The sequence below is a fragment of the Equus caballus genome, chromosome 7, assembly GCF_041296265.1.
Source record: "Equus caballus isolate H_3958 breed thoroughbred chromosome 7, TB-T2T, whole genome shotgun sequence".
Classification (NCBI taxonomy): Eukaryota; Metazoa; Chordata; class Mammalia; order Perissodactyla; family Equidae; genus Equus; species Equus caballus.
In genome coordinates this window covers 15,293,569-15,309,453 of record NC_091690.1, presented here as the reverse complement: position 1 = coordinate 15,309,453, position 15,885 = coordinate 15,293,569, and the positions used below count along the sequence as shown (strand labels likewise).

Below are 15,885 nucleotides of genomic sequence, written 5' to 3'. Positions count from 1 at the left end.
TTTTGTATGCTACACTACTAGTTTTTATTTCTCAAAAGAAATTTCCCAGTTTTTTCCCAAAGCAAGCAGCCTCCGTCATTTCCTTTGATAACTGCTACTGATTTCTGTGCTTGCAACAGAATACAACTGTCCTGGCTAAATAGGAAAACATTGAATTCTTCACTACTGCTATAGCTTCTCTTTCTTCAGTATCTCCACTCATTTTTCACCTCCATTCCACACATTCAGATTAGGTGGGGAGCAGAAAATTTAAATGTTGAAGAATATTCAATAATGGTTTACTCTTTATGTAGCATCAGTCTTCAGGCCACTCAAGGAATTTCTAAGACATTACCTCTTTGATCCTTACAATATCCCAAGGGCTGGCTGGAAGATATGGTTGTCTTAGGTTTATACTTGGGGAAACAATTTGACAAGGTCAAGAAAAGGAACATTTGCTGAAAAGCTATTTCCACAATGTGTTGTCCCCTATATTAAATAATATAGGATCACTGTTTGAGGGCAACTGGATAACACTGTGATAATGAAGGTACAGAAAGACTTAATATTTACATGTTTTTTAAAGAGTTGGAAATGAACCAGATTATTTTTTGCAAGCAATTCTCAAACCTAATGGGCCTAAAAACTTCTGTCAGCGTGCAAAGTTGTATTAATTCATAACATTTTTTCAAGTAGCACCTGGTGACTCTTCTCTTCATCTTCAATTTCTTTCCTTTTCCTCTGTAGGTAAAATCATTGGCATATGCCTCCTGGAAAAAAATATAATAACCTTGACTAATGGTTAATGAAATCCTTCTTGAATACTGGAGAAGTAGGGGAAAAGAAAGGTAGTTAGGAAATTTACCGATATAGTGGACCAGTACAGATTTCTAGAAGTTTAATATTATTTGCAATTTTGAAATCTGGAATATAAAAGCAGAATGCTTTATAAAAATAATGATAATAAACTTTCGTTTATTGAAAGTTTACTATGTGTCAGGCATGGACCTAAGCATGCAACACGATGCACTTTGTAGAAATACCCTAAGGTTGTACTTGATCTTTATTTCATAGGATACAAATCTGAGACACAGAGGCTTTACCTCCTCAAGGTTGCTCTGAAAATATTACTTGGGCTATCAAAGTGTATTTTAATATGTGAGAACTAGATGGTATTTCTAATATTAATTTACACAGAATATCTTTCTTTACAGTAACAGTGTTGTCTCAAAAGTTTATATATCTCAGAAAGACTAAAGTCTGGTAAATAACATGATTATTTGGGTCCATGTGGCGGTCATTTGAAGTGATCAATATTCATAATCCAAAAGTCTCATTAGCTTCAGTTGAATCCCAAATGAATCCAACTGTTTTATAATTTAAAGTTATCTGTAACTTGCATATTTTGGAGATTCTTGAACTTGATCATCTATTTAAAAATAGAGACCTTTTTGTATAAAATTCTGGTTTTATTTCAGATAATGTTCTCTTAGACATGAAGGTATAAATTTACATCATAAACAATGGGATTGCATTTAGGAATGGCTCAATGGGCCCTTTAAAATGCTCCAGAACTGAATTTGTGGTTCAGAATAAAATTAAAATTTCTCTTCTTTTGTACTGAATATCTGTCTACTTATTAAGCAACATTTATTTGGCAAACATCTGCTGTAAGTCAACTATGGACTAGGATCTGGGTCAGGCATTGTTGATAGATAATTGGTATAAGTTGGTCTCTGTCTTTGAGGAGTTTACAATTTGTCTTTCAATACATATTTTTTTAAATGAGCTTGTGTGGTGTGTGAGGTTTATAGAGTCTCCATTAAGAGTTGCCATCATGAAGAAATGGTCTGAAATTTACTCAAAATGCTGGCCTACTTGTATCACCTTTGAAAATCACAGAGAAAGTGACATCTATACAGTAATATGCTATTTCAATGTATAGAAGTTATTTTGGGGAGGATCCAGACCTGGACAGAAATTCTGATGCAGCTACCTGAAAGATCGCCCGTTTCCCCAAATTTCTGGAGATAAACTAGTGGGGGGAAGGGTAAGAAATATCTTTAGGAGAGAACGTAGGTGGATACCCCAGAAAAGACTCTGTATTTGTTTCATCCCTCATTCCCCACCCTAGCATTTTATTTTTCCCACTTTGAAGCCCAGGGAGCTGTTTACTAAGTTGGTATTTAATTCTCTGACATCATCTTTAAGCCACCAAAGGTAAGTCTCCGTGAAAGGGCTGGGGAGGAGATGAGGTAGAGAAGAATGCAGAGCTTTAATGAAACCAACATAGCTAAGGCATAGGTGTCTGACAGCATCCCACCACCATTCACAGAGAAGATGGGGATAATTAAGATTTTTTAATCTTTGATAGGTTAAAAAAAAAATCTAGTATAACTCATGGTGTTGTGTATCCTTGAAGAGAAACATAGATAGACTCTGGGTCTATAAATGGCAGATGCCAGAACCACTCTTGGAGCAGCTGGTACCTGTGGGTGTCTCTGACTGGGTCTGACAGAGCTGAACATTGATTTCTACCAACCCATTCTTCCAGACAAAAGTCTAGCTCGACTCAGTCTAGATTTTAGTCAGTAGATTCATGTTGCCTCAAAGACTTGCACAGTTCTGGTCTGGGAATTGGGCCAGCAACATTAGACCATTAGAATGGATAAATAGCATCTATCTCTCTACAGGGAGCATGATTTCAAGAGCTCCATCTGACAGTAGACTGATGGCAGCACCAATAACCGTGGACTAAAGTGACATTTTGCGATTTCTAGCACTGACTACAGGATAAATTTATAGTCTTCAAATTCTCATGTATGAGTCCATTAGCAGACACTGGCTCATTTATTTTTATACTAATTCCATAGAGAATAAAAGCTGAGGTTTGGAGTCAGTCAGATCTTCATTCAAATTTCTATCCAAATAGGTCTACCACTTACCAGATCCAGGTCAGAGCAAGTCACTTAATTTCTGTAAACTTCAAACACAAAGTGGTAATCATTATAGTAATTACATCCAACATTTGTGGTTAGAAAGCATCATTATTATTTACCATACAGCTTTTAGGTAGTAGACGCTGTTCTTGGTGTGGAAGATACACAAACAAAGAGAAACGTACAAACTAAATTGTTAAATGGTTTTGAAAATGTGAGCCGTCCTCCTGAGATAATGAGTAATTTACTTTGGCTACAGCGAAGTGTATGTAACAGCAGCAGAATCATGAAATCTTAGAGGGTCCCCCAATATCATGTTATTCAACCAGTTGCTCAAAGATGAAATTGCTTCTGTGATTTCCTTGATGGAGGTTCACATCTCTGTTTAAACCCTGAAATACAGAGATATTTCAAAAGTAACTTGAAAAATTTATAGACTTTAGTGCCAAAAGATTCAATTTTTGTCTTGGCCCATTACCAGTTTTAAGATCTTCGTTCCCTGGCTCAATCTCTGCCTCAGGTTTCTCACCCATGAAATGCAGGATTTTAATGAAAATATCCTTCCTACTTAATTCATAAGGTTATTGTGAACTTCAAACAAGATAATATATGTAAAACTCCTCTGTAAATGTTAAAACTCTATGCAAATAATAGTGAATGTTTTTATTTTACTGTTTGCATCAGAAACCATTGTTTCAAAGAGTGGTTTATTCACTATTCCCTCCAAAACAGCACATGCACTTTTATCTCTATGATTCTTTGCACATACTTTTTCAGTGGCTAGAATTACCCTCACTACTACTGTCTGCTACTTCTCATCTTTGTCTTCTTATTCCCCCTCTAGTTCCACTTTCTTCCTGAGGTCTAAAAATTCTAGTGAAATAAAAAGAATCAAAGAGACCTGGATTTTAATCCCAACTACGGCTTGATGAAATTATTTAACATTTCTGAGCCTTGGTTTCCTTTTCTGTAGAGTTTGGAAATGTATTTAGATTCCTGTTAGGAGAGATTAAACTAGCACTAACATATGTAAGTTACTGACATGGAAATACAACATGTGATGTGCTCTTTCTCTCTTCTTGTCTTTTAGCCACATCAAGATTTTCTCTGTCTTGTAGTTTCCTAGAACACTGATTTGAATACTAGTGGGCTTTTGCTATTGAGTTATTTTACGTGTCTTTATCGTGCTTTAAGCTCCCTGAGGGCAGGGACGGTGTCTGTTACATCCTTCTAACCTTCAGCAGTTCTGAGCACTGTGTTGGATCACTAGGAAAATGCCTGGTGAATTACTGATACCATAAGATTAACTCATTCTGGTTGTTGACTTAACAGCTTGACTAAAGTTAAGTGCACAGTGAGAACCTTATTCCCACAGTAGACATAGGTCCTCTCTGCACCTGATAAGACTATGGTTCAAATGAGATATCAGGAGTCACGTGACTTTCACAGTAGTGAACCCCAAAGAATGAGGGGACCTGACCATCCTGATAAGACTGCCACATTGCTTGTCCTTGAGGACACAGGTGCTTTGGGATGGAAGAAGAAAGGTGACAGATGAAGGTGGTGAGACCTCCCACTTGAAGAGGACACGTCTGGCAGGAGTATAGAGAGCAACCTTGGGCCTCCATCATCGTGACTTGGTAATCACCAGGGTGATATAAATGCAGTAATGGCTTGATCTTCTAAAGTGCAGTTCAATCAGCTGAGCTGACCCCATCCTGAAAAGGCACTTTAAACTGCGTATGAGGTGAGAACCTTTCCCTTCAATGAATCACTTGCTATCTCGGTAACTGTGTTCTTCTGCCGCTATTTATCCATGGTGGTGCCACCGTCTTAAATATAAGAGCCTAAAGGGCAGAGACCAGCTCTCTGGGGTTCTCTTTGATTATTTATACCTCTCAAGGTGTACCTCTCAAGGGCTTTACATCATTAGATGCTACTTAAGTGCTGAGGATGGAGTCTCCAAAGTGAAAGTTGATTTCAAACAACCTAAAACAGACTTCCTCAGTACCACAATAGCACTAGTAAAAAGAAATTCTGATGGAGCATTCTTGCAGATAATTTCCAATGACAAGAAACAGATGAAAGATAGAAGGAATGTCTTTCTGTACTCTCCAGAGAGATGCTGAAAGTGATTGTGCAGCACTTACAGCTGCCGAAAACAGATTAGAAAGTTAAAGGCCTTTGCATCAAACTGGATTTCATTAAAAAGCCTGTGCTTTATTAATCTTGTTGTCTGTTATTGTTTAAGTCAGGAGCCACATGGTGGAAGGACAAGAAAAACAGAGCAGTGGAAAAGAAGAGGCTTTTAGACTCTCTCTGGAGTCACGATGGAAACCTCAGGCTTGGCCATATAGGTGAGGCTGTTCCTATTGCACTTTATTCCTGCATGTCCACCAAAATATTCCTAAAATATGTAATACACATACCAACTGATGATGACGTATGTATATGATATATGCATATGATGTAAATAGGATATAATGTTATCCTTGAAATAAAGATAATCACATAATACGAGAACAAATACAGAATGATATAACTTTGTCCCTAGGGTAAATGTCTTATCAGTCTTGCATGCATCAACTTTATTGAATGCACAGTGGCGGACACTTCAATTCTATAATGATCAATAAGAAAAATGAGAAGGGCCTCCTCTGGGCCTTTTGGCGTACTGACTGTGAATGCTGCTTCAAGGACTTCAATCTATAATGGAAAGAGACAGCAGAAAATAGTACTGGCCTATGGTTTGGAATACCTGCAGGTGTTATAGTAGTTCTTAACCAGGGTATCCAAAAGATGGCTTAGAAAACTTTTTTCAGACCATACCAACCTGGATTCCTCTTTAATTCAGTTAGTTTGGCTAAGGTGAGTTAGGATTGCATATTTTGAAAACACTCTCCCAAGTGATTTTAATGTGTTCAATAATTTAAGAAATATAATAGTAATATAACATTTATGCTGTGCATTGCAGGCAAACATTTAACCTCTCTGAGCATTAGTCCTGTCATCTGTAGATAATATTTTGTATTGCCATTACTTAACTTCAAGTCTTAGGTTCTCTGGCAATGGAAAGGTCTTGTTTAATTTTTTGATTTTTGTTTTGGATGAGTCCAGAAAATACAAAGAAAGATACAATTAACTATTTCAACTGTCAAATTATGTTATATCTATATCACAAGAGAGGTACTTTATGTAAAAATTAAGGGTGATCTGATGGCTTAACATATAAAATTGGCTTTACTATAATTTAAATTTATAGTTTAACAATATCAGATTAGGCTTTCCCCTATGGCATAGACATAGTCTTTGGCAAGTGACTTGATCAGTTCTACTGTGTTCCCTCTCCAAAAATTGGCCATTGATGTCAAATTCCTACCATTAAAGATTCATTCTTGAAGTATATATGTATGTGTTTGTATGTATGTATGTATGTAGATTTATTTCAAAGAATTTGCTCACCCAATTGTGAAGACTGGCAAGTCAGAGATTTGTAGGGCAGCCCAACAGGCTGAAATCTCTCTCAAGTCAATTAATGTTACAAACTTGAGGCACAATTCCTTCTTCTGTGGGAAGAAGTTTGCCCTTAAGTCCTTTCAACTGATTAGATGAAGTCTACCCACATTATCGAGGGTAATCTACTTTACTTGAAGTTAACTGATTATGGATGTTAAATCTATCTACAAAATTCCTTCATAGCTACACCTAGATAAGTGTTGAATTGAATCCTGGGTACTACAGCCTAGCCAAGTAGACACATAAAACTAACATCATACAAAGGGGTTGGTAGGAGAATGCTTTAAACTGGTTATGCTTTTTACTTCTAAATAAACTGGCCTGATTAAATATATGACCTTCCAAGATACATAGGAAAATGGTGTGTGGCAAATTTAATTTTTATTATCAGTTATGTAAGCAAAGAATAATAAAGATGGTCTTCTTCTCTAGAAAGATCTATCAGAAATAAATATTCTGTAGGAAAGTTATTTGTTAAGAGCCCACTGGTTTTGAAACTCTATGGAGGAAAAGATTCAGGATTTGTTCATCTCTGAGAATACATGCTTAACACAGTCCCTGACACATACCAAGAGATCAGTAAATACTTGCTTTTAAAATTTCCAAAAAAACTACTTAGTATCAGATGTGAGGAAGTGTCATTAGAGGGAGATACTTCCCTCCATATTGAAGTAGAAAGAGAAGTCTGATACTACTCAGGACAGTGATTTGCAGGCCAGGTCTGGCAGGAAGGAGTAAGAGGGAGGATGAGGTTATCAGAATCACCTGGGAGAGCTTATCAACAGGCGCATGCCCCATCCCCACCTGAATCAAGAGAACAGAGTTTCCATGGTGGAGGGGGACAATGCATTTTGAAAATAAAGCTACTCAAATAAGTCTAGCAAACTCGTTAGGAAAGAAAAAGGAGACTCCGGCCTACTTCAAATGTTACCGTGAAAACAGAAACTTTCTGTTCACAGTGGTTTCTTTCCCCCTTCTCTAGGCTCCACTATAACATTAGTCCCTGATCACAATTATTTGATGTAAGAGGAGAAGGACATTATGTTCACTTTCTTTTTCCGTTTTATGTGTTTCTTGGCCTGTTCCAAAAAAACACATATTTGTTACCTGGGCGTTGGGGAAGGGAAGGGTAGGAAGTGAGGTGGAGAAACCGCTTGCTTGTGTTGTCTTAGTTATTGAGGAAGATGGCTCATATCTTGTTTTTTTATCATTTGGATATTGCAAGTATTTGGAGCTTCTCCTAGATTCCTGAATAAAAGGATATGCAGGTTGCTAGGTGCAGCATTGCAGACTAATATTCACTGAGTAAGTAGTGAGCAAAAACTTATTTATATAATTGTATCTATATCATTATGTATCTCTACACACCAGGAAAAACAAAGCCTTGAAAATGAGAATGATTTTACTATTTCTGTGACACAGTTCCATCTCCATCTTTTTTAAATGGAGTTATAAATACACAGATAGGAAGGGGTTACGTCCATCATGTTTTAAAGAGGATTTTTCCACTTTGATAATAAAATGTAAATATGAGCTTTTGCCTTTGCCTAATAAGTGCAATGCTATCATCTCTTTACCCACAAATGTGGGACAAAGGTGATCCTTTTGAAAGAGAATCATAAAACACCAAAAAGAAAACAATCTTTGATTTCTTAGTTGCAGAATAATTTCTGGTTAGCTCTGACATAAAACTCTTTCTTTCCTAAATCACAGAGGGACCACACCTGTCTCTGACCACCCTACAAAGCAGAAACAAGGAGAATAATGGGGACCTGAAAATCAGGTTATGCCAAAGTTCTCACTGAAACTCGTGATACAGAACTCCCTCTTAGAAGTTGTGGGAATGGAGGAAGGAGGTTAATATTTAAGGAGTAGCTATCATATGCCGGAAATGATAGGTACTGAACAAATCTCATCACCTTTTGCGGAGTGGGGTGCTAGGGGCTGACCATGAGGAAGGAGAGACCGATAAAAGGCCTCTCCTGCAGCAGAGAAGAGAGGAACAGCATGTAAAGAGAACTGCTGGCTCAGGTTTATGCACACACCAAGTACCAGAGGGAAAGGGAGGGTCTTGTCTTCTGGCTTAAACACATACTAGCCTAAGGAAATAGATAAACATGCAAAATAGATAAGAAGAAAAGAGTCAATATAAGAAACAAATTTAAGGAGAAATAAATGTATAAATCTTTGTCATTCAGAAAACAGCCTTGAATACTAATGACATTTGGGGAGACTTTGAGGCCAGCAACAGAAATATTATTACCAAGAGAACCAGTAGAACATCTCAGCACAAATACAAAGTAAGAACAGCTAGGGAGCAAGAACACTGGCAATGTAGTTTATGCACGCATTTTATATAGGCTATCTTTTTCTCACAAAAATCCTATTAGAAATTTCCCCATTTTATGTATAAAGAAATTAAAGACTATAATTACAAAGAAGACCAGATCTAGAAATGAGTCTTGAGTTCTATCAGATCATGACTGGATTATTTAACATAAATAATGCACATTTATTAGAGATCGGCACTTACATGAAAATCACTCATGAGAGAATGGAATGAAATCTCCTTTAGGGCGAGAGTCCTAACAGCTTCAGTCACCTCTCTAGGTGTTCTGGAAAATATTGGATGTTCAATAAAGACTGTTGGATGAATGCGTTCTGTATGTTCATTTAACCCTTTAGGCAACATGTGTATTGCTTTCCATTGTTTTGTTTAGCTTTTCTCAAAGCTAGTCCTATGTCCTACATATTGTTTTGACCCAAGGGGAACACTCAATATCTAGAATGATTTGAAACAGCTCTTACCTAAACTTGTGGTTCTAATCATTAAACAGACATCAGTAGAAAGAACACTAGTTTGAGAATCAGAGAGCCTGAGTTAGAGTCTTCGTTCATTGGTGTCTTGCTTGTGAGCAAATCACTCAACATTAGATTTCTTTTATTATAAAAAGGGGCTCCACTTATCCCGTGGAGTGCTTTATGGATGCAATCAAAATGGTTTTTACATAAAAGAACCTACATAATTCAAATATGATATAAACGCACAGTGACAATATGACTTCATAGTGACCTCAGGTGGGTTGTTCCTGTGCTTGGCAGCCCCTGGGTTTACTTCCTCACCCCACTCTATGAAGCCAGACTCATCTAAAGCCCTCATTTCCCCACTATTGTGGTCACCCAGAGCTGCCACAGATCAGCTCCTCCCCAAGATGTTTTGTTCTGCTCTAAACTCTAATGAAGGGGCAAAAAGTGCTTTAGGACAAAAGCTTTCATTTGCAAATTCTCCCTTCTGATGGAATCTGAAAGTTTAATACCTTTTTTGTCTTCTGGGCATGGTAAAAGTAAACCTAGATAATTTGGTTTAGCTCATATTAGGCTTGTATCAGGATGTTGCAGTATTCATTTTTGTTACAAATAACTTATACTGATGTGCATAAAATAGAGATGATGTCCATGAAAATGGTTGCAAAGAGTATGTGTTCAATAAATGAATATTCATTGAATACTTTCTAAGTAGCTATGGAACTCTAAAAAGAAAAACAGTGCTCCTACTTAGGGAAATCTCAGAATTCTTCATGGAGGAAAGGAAAATTTGGTTGAAGGCTTAAAAATTTAAGCTAGTAAAACTAGTATAAAAATAACTGGTAAGCATTTTACTAATATCCAGAATAAAATTCTCCTTGAAATTACTTGAGAAAAGGGTGAGAAGGATAGGGCTTAAATTATTTGTGATATTTCACCAGTATCCAGAAGTTTATTTGGATTGCTATGGCTAAAGAATTTAAGGAAAGATGTTAGTATTCTACAAAACACATTTTGGGAAAATACTTCAAAAATCTGAATTAACCCCAAATAATCCATTGGTAATAGATAAGTATGTGTCCAAATATGATTATATAAACAAACTATGTACAATATATACTTATATATCCATGCAAAGAGTTTATCTAACAATCTGGAATCAAATAAATTTTATTTGATTCTATTTCTCCTCACATACAGTAAATCATCCACTTAATAACCCTCAAAGAAGTTTTAGATTGACTCTTTCTATATAATTCTACTGAAAACAAGCTTAGTTACAAAGGCAGTGTGATGGCTTATTTTATGTGTCAACTTTACTGGGCCACAGTGCCCAGATATTTGGTCAAACATTACTCTGTATATTTCTGTGAAGGTGTTTTTTGGATAAGATTAACATTTAAATCAGCGGACTTTGGGTAAAGCAAATTGGCTTCCATAAAGTGATGGCCCTTACCCAAAGAGCTAAAGATCTGAATAGAAGAAAGACTGACCTCTCCTGAGCAAGATGGAGTTCTGCCAGCAGACTGCTTTTAGACTCAAACTGCAAATTTTCCCTGAGTCTTTAGGCCGCCAGGATTTTGGACTACCAAGTCTCCATAGCCACAGGTCAATGCCTTAAACTAAATCTCTTTGTATATATCTACATCTCTTTTGATCCTGTTTCTTGGGAGAACCCTAATACAGATCATAACTGAAAATCTCAGGGACTTTTTTTTGTCTCTTCTGCTAATCTTCTAATCTAATCCGCTCCTGGATGAGATCAAGCAGTGTAAACTGAAGGGTTGGGAGAACGTCTAGGCGGTGGATTTGATTCCCAGCCTCCTTATGACCCAGGCTCATCTAGTGGATTGATTTCTACACTTCCCTAGCCCATAATTCCTCCCACACCTCTGCCAGGTGAGTAGAATGGAGGAGACAACGTGGATATGTAAGTACATGATTTAACGTCTACATTGACTTGAAAAGAGTAGTAAGAAAAGAAAAAAAAAGCAAACAAAAGTTCAACAGAAACCAGGAACTATTTTGTACCTAAATGGCACCTGTGCCTATTATAATATCAATTTTGAAACATAGTTCCTCCCACATACTCCCCTTAACCATCCTTCAAGGTAAAGCCAGCTGGACCATACATGTGACCACTCACTATACCTTTTACTACTATTTATTTCATTTGCATATGGTTGGAGTTTCCTTAATTTTTAAAAATCTTTTTTTCTTTTTTTATCCCCTCCCCCATTATAGTGCTGTTACCCAATACTGATACGGCACGAATTCCATGTCAGAGCAGGAGCATGTGATGAATGTTTGACTCTATGTGATTAATTTTCTACCATACTGTTGGCTGGCTCATTCTTGTGGTTTAAATAATGCAAGCACTTTCACAATTCTGCCTATGTTCTCTGTTTTCTTTCTCTTTAGTTCTGGTTTGACAGAACTGTTCAGATACTCATAACTAGGTTAACATCTTATCTTTCTACCAGCTAACTTTGACACCTTTTCTTCTTTCTTCACAGTAGAATAGGCTTCCTTCTGATCAATATTTCCTAGCATATATATATATTTTTTTACCACAGCCTTCCTAAAAGATTGGATTTACTGAAAATTATAATCATTAATTCATCCTTGCCTAACTTACTGACTTCCCTAGCTAGCAAGAAATTACTTCTAGAATATCTGAGTAGGCCATCAGTTTTTTTTTCCACCCTGTAAAGATTAAAAATCTAAAGTAAAAAGTAGGGTACTGTTGAACTTAAACAACTAAGCAGCCAGTTACTTCTCGGGCAAAAATGCATTCATTCTGCAACAAAGAATTGCAATTCAGGATCTGCAATCATGTCTAGTCACATGTAAGGTCCGAGCAACAAGAGGAGGAGAAACTGTTTTATAGAGGGGAAGGAGAAGTCCGGAAGGCTATTGTAAACAAAGAGTCCATTGGAGGAAACCAGAGTTTGATGTGTGGCTTTTAATTGGCTGAGTTGTGACAGTCTGTCATTGGCTGAGCTTTTGTTGGGCAAGAAGTCTTTCGTTTTGTTGGGCTCTGTTATCCACAAAGGGCGTGAGAGCTCCCCTTTCTGGCCACCTTACTCCATTTTACATGAGGCTTCTGTTCATTAAATTTCACAGTACGTTGTCTCTGTTAACATTTCCTTTATATAAGATTAACTTTTAAGGAAAATTTACATTTATCTTTAACAGTTAGGTGAAGTATCTGCCTACTTTTGTGCCTATAACCAAGCCTGCCTCCTGGAGATGACAAGGCAGGCTGCCTATAAAAGAAAGCTTTGGGTACTGGGTATGGGTCATAGAAAATAGTTGCCTCCCTCCCTCCCTCCCTCCCTCCGTTCCTTCTTTCCTTCTTGCTTTCTTGAATTTTTTTCTTCTTTTATTCAAGCTGTTGCTTCACTTTGACTCCGGCTCCTCACCTCCTATTCTGTTTTTGGACTTAGCTGATTCCTGACATTTTGGATTTCTCTCTTTTTTCCCCCTCGGATACTTCTCTATGCTTGTAACTGGGAAAAAAAATGGCTTATTTGGCTTTTAACATTGAACGAGTTAGAAGAGGATGGGTGCCCTTTGGGCTAACTTATACCATTTACACTTACTGTTCAGAAAACCACCACAGGTGACTCCAGGAGATTTCTCACTGCGTACAATCATTGATCAATGGCCTATCAACCCTACCCCAGTCGCTTGAAAGAAAATGCAAACAATGGTTGGAGCATATTTTTCTACCCCACTTTAGAGGTGAGAAAATCAAGGCAGAAGAATATGAATAATTTGCTCAAGCTCAAATAATACATTGGAACCAGACAGCTCTAAGACTTACTTCCTCCTGATTAACATCACTATTCCATATTTAGTTGCCAGATTTCTAATAATGAGAAGTTCAGGAAATATATTTTACTTCTGCCATGATCAGATTTGAAAGTAAATTAAGAAATGCCTTTTTCACTTTAAGTAGCAATTTAGTCTTGGAGCTAGACCCACAGGCGCTGTAGCACATTCCAGATGTGATATAGCTCTTTCTAGAAATGTTATGTGAGAAATATAGAAAGGTCTTTACTGTAAATCTTGCATTCAGCAAATCTTTATTAAGCTTCATCTGTGTGACGGACACTGAGATAGGTGCTAAAGATACAACCATGAACGAAACATCATCCTGGATTTAAAGGACTTTACAGTTTGGCTTATAATAAAAGTAAAAAATGAAATAAAAATAAAAAGCAGAAGAAGAAAAAAGAAAGAAGGAAAAGAAAAGAGGATTCTAAATCTGCTCCTGAGAGAGTATGACAGGAGTAATTTACATCTTAGTGCACAAGTGATTCTTTTCATAAGTCTGAAGATGACCCAAAAAGATGGTATAGAGTAACTCACGCATCCTCAAAGGGCCATGGTACATAAAGAGATATCCAGTGTGTCTGTAGAATTATAATGTCATTTGAGGATTTGGTGATTAAGAGAAGTATATTTAAAAGTCTCCTTAAGAAAGAGGTAGAGAAAAAGGTTGAGAAACATTGGCTAACCTCTTTGTGATATTTGAGTCATTAGCAATATTTTATTGGTTTATTGGAATTACAGGAAACCTACCACAAGTAACATGGAATATATTTACAATTTGATTACGAAGAAATCATCAGGAAGAAAAAGTCAATCAGAGATAACACAAGTGTTTTATGGGAAGACAGGGACTCCTTTTCTAGACTTTTTCTTTAGAGCTGATAATGATTTTATTTTGTCTTCTGTACAATAACCAGCAAAGGATAGAGCTATAAAACTTGTTTTGTTCTCACATTTTTCAGGTTTAATACACTCAATCTAGTACAGAGTATATTGTGTATCATTGGTACCTAAAGGAGTTATCCTCCCTGTCAGATTCACCAAGTTCAACTTATGTCTTTATTCTCAGTATATTTTCCATCCTCATATTGATCATCTACTATACAGTAAGAATTCTAGTTTTGATCCTAAATCACTAATTTTTCACTATTGTTTCTTTAGAATTTATACTTCTATGCCATATCTGACGCATAGTTGCTGCCATTGGAATAGTTTATTTTCAGGCTCTTTTTTGTTAATTTAACTTTTTTTTATAGTTAACCTTGCACCTGATCTTTTTAATCCATTATCAATAATGGCTGTAGTCTATAAAACGGAGGGTATCCCATACTAGAAATAACTTAAGATAGTATAGTGAGACAATGTTTAATATCATAAAGTTTCATTTATACATTGAATACAGTTGATAAATAAAGAACTACCTCAGAAAATCAGCAAACTTCTTTCCACTTTAAGTATCCAAGTTAAGCTATGTGAATCCTGGCACTTTTTCTGTATTTTTTTCCTAATTATATTACTAGGGTCTAACAGAGTATCTGGAAAATCAGAAGATCTTAATAAATAAATGTCTTGAATGAAAGAATGAAAGACTTAAAAATTCAGATTTCCTTTATTTCTGGTTAGAAATTCTTAAGATAGAAAAATATGCATATTTTTTCAAATTAACTGAAAATCGTTATCCTATGTTTATTTAACTGACTGTATCTGGGAGACCAAAGGAAAAGAATTTGAAGCAGAAAATCCCAAACACTGAAAAAACTTTCCATTTAATTTTAAAAATTGTAGTTCACAAATGTTTTGATTTTATAATACAGCCATCAGACGCAGAAGCTTAATTTTTAGGGTCCTTCATTTGCATAATTTTTTATTTAAGGTTTTGTATCCTGTTTCTTAAGATCCCTAATTTGTCTATGCTTCAGTTCCCACAAAACCTGAATCAGATCCATGCCTGATTGTCTCTCAGTTCATTCATACTTGTGGCTCAGTTTTGGTAAAATTCTAGTCTACTTGACACAACTGCCAAACTGATCTTTCCTCTTGCCTTTTTCCTCAAAATTCCACCCTACACATTCCTGCCAGAACAAATTTTCTAATGTTCTTTTCATCTTAATAACTTCACTTCTAAGGAATGTTCAATTCTTTCTCTAGCCCAAAAACGTACGTTCTCAACCTGACCTTTGATGCCACTCACCAAATGGCCCCAACCTCCCCACCCTCATCTTTCTGCTAATCTACTTTACATAACCTGCTTAACTGGGCTGCTCTTCCTCCCTAGCGTGGTTCATGTATCCACAAATCCTGTCTTTTCTTATCCTCTTTCCTTCTTTTGAAATGCTTTCTAGAGTATCTCTTCATATAACCAATGCCATTTTCTGGACTGCCTAGTAAGGACTGGGGTCAGGGAAAATGGAAGGAGTCCAGCTGCTCCAGGATTCACCACCTTTAACGTACTCCAGAGTACCCCTGTGGTAGCTTGCATTGCATTTGTCTTAGAATGCTTCATCTTTCTCATGGTTGGCATGTTCATTTCAGATTTATTGATGCTTGTCATGGAACAAGGAGTTGAGCATCAGCACTTCTAATAAAGGCTGCATCCATGTTTATAGACAGATGACCGTAAGATGCAAATAACCCCAAGAGAAAGAAAAATATTTCTTACTCAAGAATAAAAGTGTGAATGCCAAAGAGATTTATTTGATTCCACTATATGGACTGACATTGTGTTGAGTAGAAAAGAGACTACATTGGGAAAAGATTGTGAATTGTCACTGGATAAGGCGATTTCCTATATATATACATTTTAGCT

General features: G+C 36.5%; 1 long non-coding RNA gene across 1 annotated transcript in view; it reads right to left on the bottom strand.

The window, feature by feature from the left end:
* Positions 1–678: 678 nt before the first annotated feature.
* LOC138925274 (uncharacterized) overlaps positions 679–15,885 on the bottom strand; it is a 57,256-nt gene continuing 42,049 nt past the window's right edge. Inside the window, exon 3 of the long non-coding RNA XR_011441199.1 lies at positions 679–749. This is a non-coding gene — a long non-coding RNA (uncharacterized lncRNA). The remainder of the gene's footprint in view (positions 750–15,885) is intronic.